Source organism: Cebus imitator, unplaced genomic scaffold (assembly GCF_001604975.1).
Source record: "Cebus imitator isolate Cc_AM_T3 unplaced genomic scaffold, Cebus_imitator-1.0 Scaffold185, whole genome shotgun sequence".
NCBI classification, from domain to species: Eukaryota; Metazoa; Chordata; class Mammalia; order Primates; family Cebidae; genus Cebus; species Cebus imitator.
The window spans coordinates 5774438-5790902 of record NW_016107500.1 but is presented as its reverse complement, the minus strand read 5'-3'; positions in this window follow the sequence as shown (position 1 = coordinate 5790902).

The following is a 16465-nucleotide window of genomic DNA, read 5'->3' as shown; positions in this document are numbered from 1 at the left end:
CTCAGTGCCCCTCCTCCTCACTCAGTGCCCCCCCTCCTCCCTCAGTAACCCTCCTCCTCCGTGAGTGCACAGCCTCCTCCCTGTGCTATCCTCCTCCTGCATTTTAGGCCCAGGTCATTTAAATCTCAGCAGGCCTTGGCCTGAAGGTGCTTGCAGTGAACAACTGCATTTATTTACCCACATGTCGGCTGCCCCGTGCCCAACGCTCCTTTCTTCACTTCCAGGATCTCATGGGGATGGTTTCCTCTGCCCAGAAGGTTGTTTCTTGTGTTATTTATTACAATCTTCTGCAGATGCACTCTTTCTAGACACTTCTCTACAAGCCTGTTTTCCTTCACGTTTGAAGGGTATTTTTCTGTCTTAGTTCAGGCTGCCCTTTTTCCCCTTTAAGATGCGACTCTATTGTCCAACAGATTCGCTTTGCTCTCCACAGCTCTCTCTCTCCTAGATGTTAGACCTCTTGGCCTTAGATTGTCTCTGATGCCTTCACATAGGATCTTTTCCCCGCAGCCTTGCAGGTTGCTCTGAGTGCTAGCCGTGCTCTGCTGTGAGCCGCGCCGGTGCAGAGACCCTGGGGCCGAGGGAGGGAGGCTCTGGGCTCCCTGAGCAGCGCAGCAGGAGGCCGCAGGAAGAGCCCAGCTGGGTTCTCTTCTGCTTCTTCTACAAACACGGATTTCCAGCCTTCAACGGGCAGGAGCTCTACGTGAGATTACAACCAGGGTAGGGGTGGGAGCATGGGGAAGGAGAGGGCACCCTGTTTTTCCCTGAACCCGATTCTTGCCATGAGTTCAGTCTATTCCTTCTTTCACCTTGATGCGAAAAATCACGTTCATGTGAATCCTGATCCTTTCAGTAGTTCTGAGTGTCCCACACAGCGATTATTCCATTCCCCTTTACAAACAGGGAAACCGAGGCAGAGAACAAAAGTGAGTGGTTCAGGCCACACATCTGGTGACTCTTCAGGGCTGGCCTGTTGTTCCCATGAAGGAGTCCTGTGTTCTCAAATGCAGCCCCCCAAGCTCTGGGATCCCTTATCTGCAACTTACGTCTCATCTCTGGAAACCCAGGTTGCCAAGCGGCTTGGGAAGGCCCAGAGGGACACTTTGGTTTTGCTGGTATTTTGATGAAGGGGTCCCCCATTTCCTCGTGATGGCCATGACTCATTCCCCACAGTGGGACCCTGACCCCTACCCCAGCGGGATGAAGTGGAGGTCAGGTTCTGTGTCAAGCTTGGCAGGCTACAGCTCCAGGCACTTAGCCACTCATCAGGCGCCCTGAGAAGGTGCTCTGCAGGTAAGATTAAGTCCATCAGCAAGCAACTTTCACTAAAGGAGGAAAGGCTGGATAATCCTGATAGGCCCGGGCCAGTTGGCTGAAGGAGAAAAGGGGAGGTTTGGTTGAATAAGAGGCAGGTTTGCGTGTGGAGCGCAGCCTCAGCTGTGCTTCAGAGATTCAGCCTGCCCTTCCTGGTGCCTGGCCCTGTGGGTTTCAGATCTGCACAGCCAGACCCCACAAGTGCATGAGCCAATTCCTAGCAGTGGATATTGCAGAAAATCAGTCGGTACCTCTTACTAGTGGAGCCCGGCTGGCACAGGTGGAGGGGAGCACATCTGCCAGGCTGCCCCCACAGCCTCTGTCTCCCCTCCTCCGGGAGCACATCCACCAGGGGCACAGGAGGAGGGGCTGTGCAGGTGCTGGTGGAGAACACATCATAATGAGCAGGGCGGTGGAGACAGAGGCTGTGGGGGACACAGTGCAAGGGGGAATCCCTAGCAGAGCCCCGACTTCTCAGACTGAGTTTCCTGGGCACCCCCTGCCCTGATGCTCTTGCTGCCTTGGCTCTTTGCTCCCCATCGTGGCCCGCAGCTTTTGCTCCCACAGCAGGTGTGCTCACAGCTCCAGTGGGGGGCTGGGCTCCCATCCACCCTCAGGACATGCCCTGCAGAGAGATGGGTCAGTGGTGTCAGGACCTGCCATCTGGTCATAGAAGGAGAAGCAGAGTGTGGGGCTGGCTTCATTAACACTTGCTGCGGGTCGCCATCCGTTGCTTCCAAGAAGTTTTAACTTTCCTGCCAACGATTTCATTTCATTTTAAATTTGCTTTAAAGAAAAATAAGAAAAGTCTTCCCTGAAGAGGTGACATCCACACTTGTTTTCTGAGTGGCTGCATGAGTGGTGTGGGTCCCAGGAGACAGACGGAGCCTTGAAGGGCAGAGGGTAGGAAGGGGCAACGTCATGAGTCAGTGTGCACGGGAGCCCCCAAAACCACAGGGGCTCATGCCTGTGACTCTTGGATTCTCAGCCCAGGGTCAAGGGCAGCGTTCTTGTTCTGGCTACTTCCACGACAGGCAGTTAATACTCAGCGCCCCGTGTCTCGGGTCCAGACCATCTTCCCAGCCACGGCTGAAGCCATGATCATTGGATCATCTCAGCCGAGAAACTTCCTTTTCTGTCAGTCAAATCCAGAGTGCAGCTAGTGTGAAATGTCTCAACGGACAATGGACTAGCCACAGAGCCCTTGGCAACATCACTGCCAGCACGTGCAGAGTAGCTCTCAAACGTGTAAAGAGCCCGTACTCTACAACTCCAACCCAGCACCACTTTTAGAACAATGTGAATCATGTCTGTGGAATACGTGCCCTGCTTGTATTGTTGCTATTTACTTTTTAAGGTGTAAAGACCAAAACAAATGACTCATGGGTTCTTTACAAAGCCTGCCTCTTGGCCAGGTGCCTTCTGCTGGCAGCAGGCACAACTCACCAAAGCTCCAAGCCTCCCTGAATATTTGCATACGATCCCTCCTTCCCTTACAATAGTCCTTCTTTTACAAGCTGGGGAGCCCGTTATGTCCTGAAAGGGCCTCCTACAGAGAGAGCTTGAGGGGCTCCCTTAGGGGTATTGGCAGAGCACCTGCAGAGACAGCCCCGCCCTCTGGACACTAGTTTCTGGGGTTTTCCAAAGGCAGCCTCCGGAGGCCTCTGCCTGCCTGCCCCACACATCACTGACACCTGTGGCATCACTTATGACCACAGGGCTTTGCTCCCCTGCTTCTCATCTGTCATCACTGCTGCAGCTGCCCATGCTTCTCACTGGAGCCCGCACTGCCCCTATTGTTCAAGCTGACCAGCCCTCATCGCCCCCACCCACCTTCTTCCTCCCTGACACTGCCTCCTCCCTGGGGCTCTTGAAGAACCCCCCTTACTCCTTGGCTCCCGGGCACACTCAATTGTCTGAACAAGAACTGCAGCAGGGAATCAGCCTCACCTCCCTCCCCCAAAGGGTGTGTGGTCCCGTTTTCCCACGACCCACTGTGGAACTGGACATGATTTCTTTTTTAAACATTAGCCAGTCGTCAAGATCACAGAGTGAAAGGCGTTCACATCTATATTTCTCAAAGGGACTGTATGGCCCCAGCTAATGCTAATTTAGAAGGTTTTTTCTTTGCCTTATGTAGACCCTGTTCTTCCTTGCAGCCCTTAGAGAGCAATGACCACGACTGTCCCCTCACACTCAGCAGCAATGATTGTCCAAGACATCGTGTTCACGACCAAACTTTTACAATATGTTTTCTTTTTCTGAGAAATGTGTAGTTGCAGAATACCCTTACTTTTTTAATTATCCTTTTTGAGACAGGGTCTCACTGTGTCACCCAGGCTGGAGTTCAGTGGTGCAATCTCAGCTCACTGCAGCCTCAACCTCCTGGGCTAAAATGGTCTTCCCACCTCAGACTCCCAAGTAGCTGGGACCACAGGCGTGTGCCACCATGCCCACCTAATTTTTGTGTTTTTTATAGAGATGAGTTTCCACCATATTGCCCAGGCTGGTCTTGAACTCCCAGTATCAATGATTTGCTCATTTTGGCCTCTCAGTGCTGGGATTATAGGTGTGAGCCGCCATGCCCAGCTACAAAATGTGCTTACTTTAAAGCAGTTTCCTCTGCGATGGTTATTTTTTGGGGCAAAACCTGACCCAGACCATCAGTGCCTGTGATTTGCAGTCCTCTGAGGTCTCCGTAATCAAGATCTAGATGTTTCTTCCATGATCTCATCTATTTTAACCTAAAATGCCCTTGGGGAAAATCTTTTGTCACTGCAACACTTCAGAACACACTCAGAATAGGAGGTTTATTCCCGAGGGTCTGGAGCAATCCAGGAGGGCCAGTTCTGCTGGCTTTCCCGTTTTGAGTAGGAATTTGTGTTCTGTGATGCTGGGTGGTTCCTTAGAACTCTGTCTGATTCTCCTGAGTAAGTTACAGGCCTTTCAGTCTAATAACCCCCAGAAGAAACAGCATGCTGTTAAATTTATATTCTCACAGGTCATTTTACGATTTCCGTTCATTTAGTGTAAAAAGCAACCCATAATTTCAGTTTCTGTAAGGTGCTTAGGAGAGCGTAGGCCCATGAGACCTCTGTGTTGGGTCGTGTTTAAAGATACATATTCATTTCTCATCCTCAGCTTTTAGCCTCTGTGAGAATTAATCAGGGTAAGATTATCCTAACACAGAGCATTTTCCACTCTTTCAGAAATGTGATTGCAATACCCCTGCCGCATTCACACTTGTCATGGATAACTCTCTAACAGGACAGATGTTACCAAGCTAAGTGGTCCAAAAAAATACTGGGTGCCACTGAACATGTGACTGAAGAATTCCTGGGCCCGTGGCGGGCTCTCAGCCCAGCGCCTGCTCAGTGAGCCAGGGAAGGAATGCTGCTTTCCTGGGAGTCACACAGGTCTGGCTTAGCCATGGCAAGCGTGTGGCATCAGGTGACAAATTGTGCCCAGATCTGCCGCCCTGCGTGCCCCCACTGACGCCATGCGGGGTCCTCCCTGTGGCCGTGGCCTCTGGAGCCCCTGGGCTGCCTGCTCAGCCATGGACACAGAGCGCTGCCACAGCCAAGCCCCGAATGATGTGCAGCCAACCCTTTCCGGTTGGTCTGTGGTGCTTCCTTCTGTGTTTCCAGGCTGAGTTCCCAAGCCATTGTCCTGTGCCTGGGGTGCTGCCTTGGAAGTTCTGAGAGTCACAGGTGAGCTGGGTGCTCCTGGGTGTACTACCCTGGCCAGGGCTCTCAGCATCACAAGTTCTGAAGAGCGGCCTGAGGGCTGTAGCATCCTGGGCTGGGTTCAGATCGGCTGGACTGGAGCATCAGTTCTGGCCCCAGCTAGATGATGACCGTGGGCCTCAGTACCCTCTCTGCGGTGTGGGGCAATCTGAAACCACACCCCGGAATGGGGGTGCCCGTCCAGGACAGTGCTGTCCATGATCCTGCTGTGCCCAGGGCACCCGCTCCATGACCCCGGCTGTCAGTGCTTTCCAGGTGCACGGTGGAGTGTGTGAGGAAAGACCCCTGCAGACATCTCCCGTGGGCTTTGGCCTTCGGGCAGCTCTCCCTCCTTGGGGTATCAGGGCCTTCAGGGCAGCCCCACATCCTGGTCCTGTTCATTTTTGTGTCTCTAGTGGACGACACACAGGAAACGCTAGTTAAGCTGACCTGTTATCGTGTGTAACATGATGCCTGGAAAAGAGCTGGGGTGGAACTGAATGATTTTTTTCTTTTATTTTATATTGTGTGCCCTTTGAAAATGTTTTGGGAGAACTGGAGCTAAAATTTTCAACACAGTGTGGTCCTTGTAGACTTCCTGTGGGAGAGAATAACTTTGTTTCTCTGCTTTAGCACACAAGTAGACTCTTATGGCCCTTTTAATTCAATAATCAAACACTATTGATTACACAGATCCTATAGACCTGGTCTTCGTCAGTTTTTGGGGGGCAGATACTTGGGTTTCTTCACACACTACAAACATAACTCGCAAATCTTTAGGGTGCTGGGGTTAGGCGCAGGTTGGGAAGTGCCCCCACGTGGCTCACACCTGTCCTGTCCACGTTCATGGAACCACACGCTCGCTTCATTGTTGGGCGTCCCGTCGTGTGCCAGGTCCTTGGTGGGGCTCCAGAGATGCAGAAGACAAGATGGGACAGCCCCAAGCTGAGTCTGGGGGAGCCAACGGGCCACCAGGGCCTCTCGGCATGGAGGGCAGAGGGACGGCCAGCCCAGTGGGTCCTGGAAGTGCGACAGGCAGCCCCGACCAGCCCACGAGGCACTCCTGGGACAGTCCTATGAGTGTGAGCATGATGAAATTTCTCCTTCACCACATCCCAAGTCGCTGGGACGTAAAGGGAGATGAGAGCATTTCAGTTCTGCTCCCAGGGACGCCCTGACTTCTGGGCCCGAGGGCTCCCTGTGCTGTTTTGCGTTAACTGGCAGGAAACATCCCACATCCACTGGGAGATGCCCCTGTCCCAGAGCCACTGTGGTCGATCTCTCTGTCCCTGCCAGGCGGCCTGGAAAGGGCAGCTCCTTCCTCCTGTCACCACCTGGCATTCACCCGCCCTGGCCTCCTGCCCGGGGACGGTGGAGTCCCCACGCGCCCCCAAACAGCCCCTTGGCAGCTTCACGACATCACCAAGTGCCTGCCACTTTCACGAGAGATGTGATTATGGCCACACATTAAATGTTCTTGGGAGAGGCAAAGACCGAGTACTCTACCCTCACACCCGGTGCTGCGCGGAGCGGGCACCGTCTGCTGTGCGTGCACGTGTCGTCTGCTGTGTCTGCATCTTCTGTTGTGCGTGCGTCATCGGCGGTGCGCCTGCATCATTTCCTCTGCTTGTGTCGTCTGCTGTGCCTGCGTCATCTGCTTGCGTGCTTGCGTCATCATTGTGCGTGCATCTGCCTGCGTGCTTGCGTCATCGCTGTGCGTGCATCGCCTGCTTGCGTGCCTGCGTCATTTGCTGTGCGTGCCTTGTCTGCTGTGCGTGTGCGCATCACCTGCTGTGCGTGCGTCGTCCGCTGTGCGTGCGGTATCTGCTTTCGTGCATGCGTCGTCTGCTGTACGAGCGTCTGCTTGCGTGCGTGTGTCGTCTGCTGTGCGTGCGACGTCTGCTTGCGTGCTGCGTCATCAGTTGTGCGTCGTCTGCTGTGCGTGTGTCATCTGCTGTGCGTGCTGCGTCATCTGCGGTGCGTGAGTCATCTGCGGTGCGTGCGTCGTCTGCTTGCGTGCTGCGTCATCTGCGGTGCGCGTGAGTACGCTTCCCCCCAGGGGCTGCTGAATGTCCGCCTGCACTGGCTTCCTCGTCTCCTGTGTGTCCGGTGAGACCGGGTGTGGCGGTCGCTGCTCCCCGCCCAGCACCCTTTGTCTCGGGGGAGGTGTCCTGCTTGGGTGGTCACCGCCTGCGCACCCGGCCGTGGGGTTGTGCTGTCGGCGCCTGTGCGGCGGGGGTGGGCGGCCCCGAGTCCCAGCCCAGTGAGGGCTGTGCCGTCCTGTCTGAGGTTGACGTGGGCTCCCTGTGTCCTATTAACCGTGTCGCGTCTTTTCTTTCTTTAAGCTGAAGAGGATGGAAATTAATTTTGCTTTCATAATTTCCTGACACGATAGGAGGTGACTGGGGCCCTGGGGCATGCACTGGGACTGGCGGGGAGGCGCCGAGGTCCCCAGTGGGAGGGAGGGTCCCTGGCCGGGGTCCGCCGTGCACCCCCAGTCTCGATGGGGTGCTGCAGGATGGGCTCTTACTAGAAAGGTCAAAACTCAGCAAGGAAACGGCTGGATCTTGCTGTGCGTCTTCTCATGGCTCATGCCTATAATCCCAGCTCTTAGAGAGGCAGAGGAGGGAGGGTAGCTTGAGCCCAGGAGTTCAAGACCTGCCTGGGCAATATAGCGAGACCCCATTCTCCACAAAAAGGAAAAAAAAAAAGACCGTAATGTAACATGAAGGGGGACCTAAGTATAAAGTAACATGTAAAAAATATATTTTGCGGGAATTATTTCTAATTTGTAATGCAATATTTCCTAACAAATATGACTGTTTCCATAACAAATGAATTTCCCCGAGTCTGCTGATTTTCCCCCAGAGCTTCTTAACACAGTACACTGGAATTCTTCTCTGAACATCCCTGCCTTACTGAAAGTGAGATGGAGGTATGTTAGTTTTACCCACCAAAGGGAGAGCCTGAGAGACATGAGCTTCCCTCATCTCCCAACCCAGGTTGGGTGCTGTGAGTGGGATACCCAGGACGGATGGGCAGGGAGAGGTGTGCAAGGAGGCACGGGGCCTGGCACACAGGAAAGCCAGGGTGAGGCTCATCAGACAGTAAGTGGTGAAGAGTGCAGCCACCAGAAAGCCCTTGTTTCCCCAGTGGCAGTTTCGCTCTGGGCCGTCATTGAAATAACTCGAGTACATGTGTGGGTCTACTGTTGGACAGAACCATCTACCTTCACATTTGTGTCCACCAAACAGCTATCTCTCAGTATCCCCAGAAAGCCTGGCTCAACCTTCCTGTCTTTGTAAGCAAGGTTCCCCCACCTGAAAAGTCTTCTCTCCCGGTCTTCAGCTGTCATTTACCTATATCTGTCTATCTCTCTTCCCACTCTTATTTTATTTATTCTATCATTCCATTTATTTATCATGTATTCAATCTTTAAGATCCACATGATAGTTCCCATAGTCTCCATCTTTGTCAGGCGTGTACCAAGATAGGGAGCTGCAGGATCATTTGGTGGGTGGATCTCTGTGGGGTCTGTGCACTGAGATGGGAGCTGCAGGGTCATTTGGTGGGTGGATCTCTGTGGGGTGGGTGCACTGAGATGGGAGCTGCAGGGTCATTTGGTGGGTGGATCTCTGTGGGTCGTGTACTGAGGTGGGAGCTGCAGGGTCATTTGGTGGGTGGATCTCTGTGGGGTCTGCACTGAGATGGGAGCTGCAGGGTCATTTGGTGGGTGGATCTCTGTAGGGTGTGTGCACTGAGATGGGAGCTTCCAGGTCATTTGGTGGATGGATCTCTGTGGGGCGTGTACTGAGATGGGAGCTGCAGGGTCATTTGGTGGATGGATCTCTGTGGGGCATGCACTGAGATGGGAGCTGCAGGGTCATTTGATGCATGCACATTCAGGTTCAGTTTTCTATGGTGGTCATGAAAATTTATCTCTCGTTGTTCATAGGTGCTGGTCCCAGTCATGCCTCCCAAGGCCTTGATTGGGACATCTTTTATTGGTTTGTGTTTTTCTTGAGCCTCATCAGTGGTGGGCGTGCAACAGGTCCTATTTGTGTTTTTTTTTTAATTGCATTTTAGGTTTTGGGGTACATGTGAAGAACATGCAAGATTGTTGCATAGGTACACACATGGCAGTGTGATTTGCTGCCTTCCTCCCCTTCACCTATATCTGGCATTTCTCCCCATGCTATCTCTCCCCAACTCCCTACCCCCCTGTCCCTCCCCTGTTTCCCCCCAGTAGACCCCAGTGTGTGATGCTCCCCTCCCTGTGTCCATGTGTTCTCATTATTCAACACTGTGGTTTTAATTAGCACATCCACAAAGGCTAATGAGGCTGTACACCTTTTTGTCTATTTATTGGCCCTATTAGGGAGCATCGTTTATTAACGGCCTGCTCAATCATTTGCCGGTTCTGCCACGTGGGTGTCTTGTTGGTTCATAAAAGCATTTTAAATATATAATCTACATTGTTTTCTATCTTGTACTTGTTGATTATATGTATGTAGCAAACACATTCTCTGTGGCCTTTGCACTTTCTTAACGGTGTCCTTGGATGACAGCAAGCTCTTAACTTTGAATCTTTTTGTCAGTGGTTTAGTGTCTTTGAGTTCTCTGTAAGTGGTCTTTTCACAGTCCCCAAGTAATTGCACTTATTTTCCTTATGTTATTCTCTGGGAGACATAATTATTTTTATTTATTTTTACTTTTTATGTGTAGGTCAACATTCCATCTGGAATTGGGTTTTTGCAAGGTGTGAGATTCTCAGAGTCAATAATTTCTTTATGGGTATCAAATTTACACAGCCCATTGGTTGAAAATGCCATTTCCCTCAACACATACTGTCTTTTTCGTAACTTAAGGGTCCATATATAGGCGATTTGGGTTTTGGACACACTATTCTGTTTCATAGGTTTCTGTGGACCCTGCAGGAACACTCACGGTGTACATTACTGTAGCTTTATAAACATTCTTGATTGCTGGTAGTCTAAATTTTTTCCTCTTCCCTCATGTTTGTCTTGGCTGTATTTTTGCATTCTATATAAATTTTAGGAACAGCTTGTCAATTTACATACACACACACACACACCCACCCACCGCACTGAGTTACTTATAAGGACTTTGTGGGATCTGTACAATAATCTGGGAAGAACTGATCTTTTATAACATTTGGTTTTTGACAATCCTGAAATGTTCCTCCTGGCTCCCAGGCCATTTCTCCATGACTGTGTTCTGTGGGTAACCCTCAATCTGTCTCGATCAGCCTCATCATGCTGGTGTCCAGAGAAAAAGGTGGGCTTCCAGATTCCGAGAGTGAGGGAGTGGGTGAGGCTGGCATGAAGGAGGAGAGTGAGAGGTGGATTTAGATGTTTTTGAGGACAAAGCTGCCTCAGTGCCTAGAAAAGGATTTGAGACCCAAGGACACAGGTAAGTTTGTTGCACACCCATGGGACAGGAACCCCTCTGGCAGGGCTCAGCAGCCTCTGTGAAGGTGGCAAAGGCAGAGGGGTCACTGCCCAGCTTTCGGGGCTGGCACACTCCTGGATCCCTTTAAACTGAGTTGATTGGAGTGGGGTGGTCATCAGGATTGCCATGTCCCCCAACATGTATATGTTTAACTCCTCAGTCCCAGGGTGATGGTGTGAGGTGGGGCCTTTGGGGGTGACTGGGTCATGAGGGTGGGGCCTTAAGAGGGGATTGGTGCCCTCGAGATGGAGGCTCCAATGGGTGCTCTGCTGTGTCTCTGCTTGGTGAGGATGCAGCAAGCAGATTCCATCTGTGACCAGGACACGGGTCCTCACCAGAACATCCAGTCTGCTGGCAACTTGGTCTTGAACTTCCAGCCTTCAGAACTATGAATCAATGTTGACAAGCCACACAGTCTGTGTATTCCTTTATAGCAGCCCAAAGGGATGAGGAGAGGGATACAGCCTGGTGATACACACACCTCTCCGTGGACCAGTGTGCCCATCCCCCTCTGGCTATGCTGCAGACCTGGAGCAACGCTGCCAGCCATGCGCAAGGACTCCTTGGAGGTTCCATCTGCATGGACCTTGCTAAAGGAAGGGTGCTGTCTTCACTAGAAGGAGCACATTTTCTAGTTAAAATCTAATTAGATTGTCCTTGGCAGGTTACCTTACAGAAATAGATATAGACTATCACCTTGCTCAGCTGGGCGTGTTCCCTCGGAGGGAAGCCTGGGGTCACATGCACCTGACAAAGGTGTGGCAGTGCCTGGGAGGGAGCTGGCTTTCTGCTCAGCAAATGCCTTCTTACAGAAAGACTGCAGGGAGAGTCTGTTTCCTTAGAGCCATATGACGCAGATCCTAAAAACCAACTGCCCCAAATCAACTGGTAACAGTGAACCTGGGAGTGACATCAGAGATTCCCAGTGTTTTCCTCTTTGTTGCCCCCTGCGATGAAGGCACTTGCCCACATGTGTTCTGTAGTAGGAGTTCACATTCTGAAATTGGTCTTTATTAAAGAACAAATTATTTACAAATTATAGTAAGAGAAATACCTAGTTATTTATAAAACTTGTTTCTCAGCATCTGGGTGACCACAGGCGACATGTCATCCACAGAGTTTCAGATGACTTGGTTATGCCGGCTGTGTCCTGGTGGGTGTGCAGTTCTCTCGTAAGCCTTTTAACTATTGGAAGTCATGCCTGCATCCCAGCTGCTGTTGAGGGTTCTGACCCCCCTGGGCTGGGAGCCACGGCACTGATGGCTCAGAAGCAAGGTTGTTGGAGGCTGTGTTCTCTCCAAGCTCCTCCCTTGTGAGGCCCTGGGATGCTGCTTGGTCTGGAAGAGCATCCTTCACCAAGCCCCAATGAAGCTGCTGTTGTCTGCATTCTACTGAGAGTGGCTCAGCTCTAGGTTTCATCCCGGCATCCCACCCATATGCTCCCTCTCACCCTGACATGCTCAAATGAGTCAGTCCTCTTCATTCATAGATTCTATGTTTACAAATTCTCCTACTCACTAACATTTATTTGTAAATTCAAAATCAGCACTTATGCACTTTCTTAGAATTTGTAGATGCGCACAGAGTGCTAAAAAATCAGAGTCGCCTGGTATACACGGCCCTGGCTGGGGCTGAACAAAGCCCAACTCTGCCTTCCTGTTCCAGCTCATCTGTAAATGGTGTTCTTTCTGTGGTCTATTGAGTGCCACGTTTTTGACTTTGTGTCTTGGCGATCTCACTGTGTAAGAGGGCCCTCGAGCATAGAGTGGAAGTGCCAGATTGTTCTCAAGCACGAGGGTCTGTGGTGTGCCTCACAGAGAACGTGTGCCTGAGAAGCTCCCTCTGGGACCAGTGATGAATCAACACCGCATAGTGAACAAGGTGTCTAAACAGAAACACATGATACAAGGCTGTGTGCTGATCCATAGTTGAAATGCTGTGACCAGAGCTGAGCCCTGTGCTTCCCAAGGAGCAGGGGTGTCTGTCGGCTCGCCGTCTGCAGACTCCAGCACGTAGCCACCCTGAGTGATGGGGACGACTGCGCTTCTCACCAGTGCTTGACTAAAAGCCTGCGACTTAGCTTTACGTGTCCTGAGTTTGGCCTTTCCCAAAGGGAACGGGGTTGTATGTTGGGTTTCCCAGGAAATGGTGCCTGTTGGGAAGTGCCCCCAGCACCTCAGGGCCAGTGGGAGGTGTCCACCCAGATGCTGCCAACAAACCTCTGTGGGGCAGCCACCACTCCACATGGAGGTGCAGGGAAGCCAGCTGCCAGGGCATGTGGTACACACACAAACACGTGCACACACACCACACGTACATACCCCTGAACATACAGATGGACACACACCACACACATACACAAGCACACACACACCTGAATACACACAAGCACACACACTAGGGCACACACATACATACACCAGAACACACACAGGCACACCACACGAACATGAGGAGTGCACACAGGCACACACCACACTCGCACACACACATACTGAAGCACATGTGCACACATACCTGAACATGCACATGCACAGACACACACCACACACCCTCACCACGTCCAGAACATTTCTCTTCCCTGATGGGAGAAGGTCTTGGTGCTTGGAGACTCCACTGAGAAGCGCTCGCTGGAGGCAGAAGCAGCTGTAGGGTAGAGAGGTGATGCACGGGCTGGTGGGGCTGAGCTTCCCACTCTGGGCTGGCATGGATGGTTCTAGAGTCACCAGAAGTGACACCTGGCCTCGAGGGCCCTGGCAGATGACAGGAGCCTGAAGCACCGATGTGAGTGATTCCTCAGCGGGAGGAAACTGAGAGCCTCCTTCAGGCCACAGCCCAGGGCCTCTGGAGACCCCCAGGTGGAGCCCTGTCCTGGTCACGTGGATTTGGGACCTGGGCAGCAGCCTGCACCTCTTAAACAGCCTTGGGGTAGCGACACCTCCTCTCAGCATGTGGGAGAGGCCAGCATCCTGTCATCTCTGTTGGTCAAACTTATGGCTTGATCTTCCTTAGATGCCAGCTCCAGCCCCAAGGGTGAGCTTTTAAGGCTCATGGTAAGGCCCTGCCTTACCTCTCCTCCCCACAATGCCTCCTGGACCTGTGCCCATCCCTAGACCCATTACCCTCAGTAGACAACATTTTCAAGGCTGCCTTGGCCCTGGACAGCTATGTGGTCCATCTTCATGCCCCATTACATGACTGAGGCTCAGATGCCCCCTCCTCACCAGGCCTTCGCAAAGCACCCCGTGCTGCACCTCTGTGTCCTGACCCAGGGCTGTTTCCCCCCATATGTGTCATCATCCAAGGCAGCACCATTTGTTTCCATGTTTGTTCGCTTCCTGTCTGTGTCTCCCACCAAGCGTGAGTGGCGTTAGGGCAGGGGCTCGTTTCTGGAGACTCGTGTCATGGTGGTGGCCATGGCATCGTGGTAGACACTGGTGAAGGAAAGAGAAGTTGAAAACTTTAGTTTCACAAAGTGTTAGTTTCCTCGAAGGCACCCACCTGGCAGAGAGACACAGCTGCTGTCAATGGCATTTTAGGGGCTGAAATCTGTCATCCTGCCAGGCCACCAAAGGGTAACGCACGAAAACCAATGTTACATTTTGGCAATTTGCTCAAACATGCAGTAGAATTAAGATCATTTCTCTGCCGACTGCTAAAGACTTCCCATCCCCTACAGTTGATGCAGGCCCAGGGTGAGCGCCAGCCAGCCACAGCCACAGGTGCCGCAGCGGCCCCCACGCGGCGGTGTGCCCCTCCCCTCCTCTTTCTTCCTTCCCTTTCCTTTTCCTTTCCAGTGAAACATATCCCACCTTTCCTTACAATAAAATATCTAAGGTTTTAGGAATTTTACCTGGTAAGTGGAAAATATCTTGGTTCTTGAGAGGTGACTTTGTGTAACGGGTGCAGGCTTACAGACCGAGGTTGTTTTTCTAGTGTTGTCTGAGTGATGTGTTGTGCACCTTCGTTTCTCAAGTTGGTTTCTATGGCTGTACATTCTGTCCTAGAGAAGTGTAGGGCCTCTGGGCCAATATGAAGGCGCGGCAGTGCAGCCCTGTCTCGTGGAAATACCACGGGAGCCCCATGGATAAGTGAACAGTGTTAGAGCAGTCACCTCAAAAAAGCAAGAACAAACGGGGAAGTTGGTTATATGAAATTATGTGAAACACAATTTATTTTAACCCAGTGTATCTAAAATACGCTCATTTCAAAATGTTCCTATGATAAACGTGTGGTGAGATAGTTCACAGTCCTTTTGTACTAATTCTTGGGGATCCAGAGTGTATTGTACACTTACTGCACATCTAAATTTGAACAGGCCACAATTTGGGTGCCCTGCTATCACACAAAGCCAGTGGTCACCACACTGGACAGCATGGCCTGAGGGCAGGGGTTGGCGAGCCGTGACCCTCAGCCTGCTCATGTCCGATCCACAAGCTGAGAATGATGGTTAGAGTGATAAATGGGAGAAAAAGGTATGTGATAGAAGCCATAGGTAGGATGTTCAGGCTTATCACAGTGATTTTCAGGTGACTCATTAAAGACACAAGTTTATTCTCAGTTTTAATGGCAGAAAATGTAGATAGAAGAGCCCCCATAAACAGAAGCTCTCTGGGGACCTGAGAACCGTGGGTCTGGTCTGAACCTAGGCAAGGTGGCCACCTAATGAGGGAGGCGCCTAGCAGCTGAGAGGCAGGTGGCCTCAGCCTATGTCATCCGGCCCCATGTCACCTGAAGTCCCTGCATTCCCCATGGTGCTGCACTGCCTTCTGAGGAAGAGTTGTGAGGTATGGCTCATGGACGCGGATGGTAAAGGGATCCCCACGGCAGGTGTGAACAGAGCCATTTCTCGCCTTGTATGGTGAAGGGATCCCCACGGCAGGTGTGAACAGAGCCATTTCTCGCCTTGTATGGTGAAGGGATCCCCACGGCAGGTGTGAACATCGCCATTGTCTTACCTTGTATTTTACAGGATTGCCTGTTGTTACCACTTATGTCTCAGGTGACCTAATTGCAAACATAATTCATTTCCTTCTAAAATCAGCAGAAAGCATATAGAAAGGTGTGCCCAGCCTATGGCAGGAGGGCAGACCAGGCAGCCGCGCCGTGCTCTCCCTCTGGCTGCCCTTGGCTGACATAGCAGGTTTCAGTCTGAAGGGCTTTCCCACCACAGGCCACAGGGGTCTACCACAAGAACCGCAGACTGAAGGGGCCTCCTGACCCTGCTGTCCTGGGAGGCCACTTTTGGCTCCTCCATCACTTCCGTATCCCACTGGCTGACCCTGAAATACCTGCAGATGCACAGGAGCTCAGAGCACAGGCTGTTGCATCCCTGCCGTCAGCCACACATGGACCCCCGGGAGGTCCCTGGCATCTGCTGACTCTACTGGGGCATCAGAGCCTTGCATGCCCTGGTTCAGTACCCACATGCCCGGAGGGCTTCCCGGCTGAGGCCATGGCTGCACCTCAGGGGGCGTGGGAAGACTTTGTTTGTGGGGTGCATCTTCCTGGTACAGCCACAGGCCCCTTAAGGACCAGAATGCGTTCTAAGAAATGTGGCTTTGTCGTGTGAACATTGCAGCGTGTTCTTTACACAGACCTGGGTGGCACGGCCTCCTCCACGCCTGGGCTGTGCAGTGCCGCCCTAACTCCCAGGCCACACGTCTGTGCAGGCAGGGACTGTGCTGGAACTGCAGGCAGCCGTTACACAGTGGTGGGAGGGTGCGTGTCTACACACGTCTACACATGGGAAAGCGAGGGTGGAAATACGGTATCAAAGGTAAAAGATGGTGCACCGCATAGGGCACAACCATCGTGGTGCTTGTGGAGAGGCAGTGCTCTGGGCAAGTTGGTGAGCAGGTGGACGGTGAAAGTGAAGGCCGAGGACGTGGCTGGACACCACCGGAGACTTTAGGAACACCGGACACTTAGGCTACACCAAATTTATTTACAAC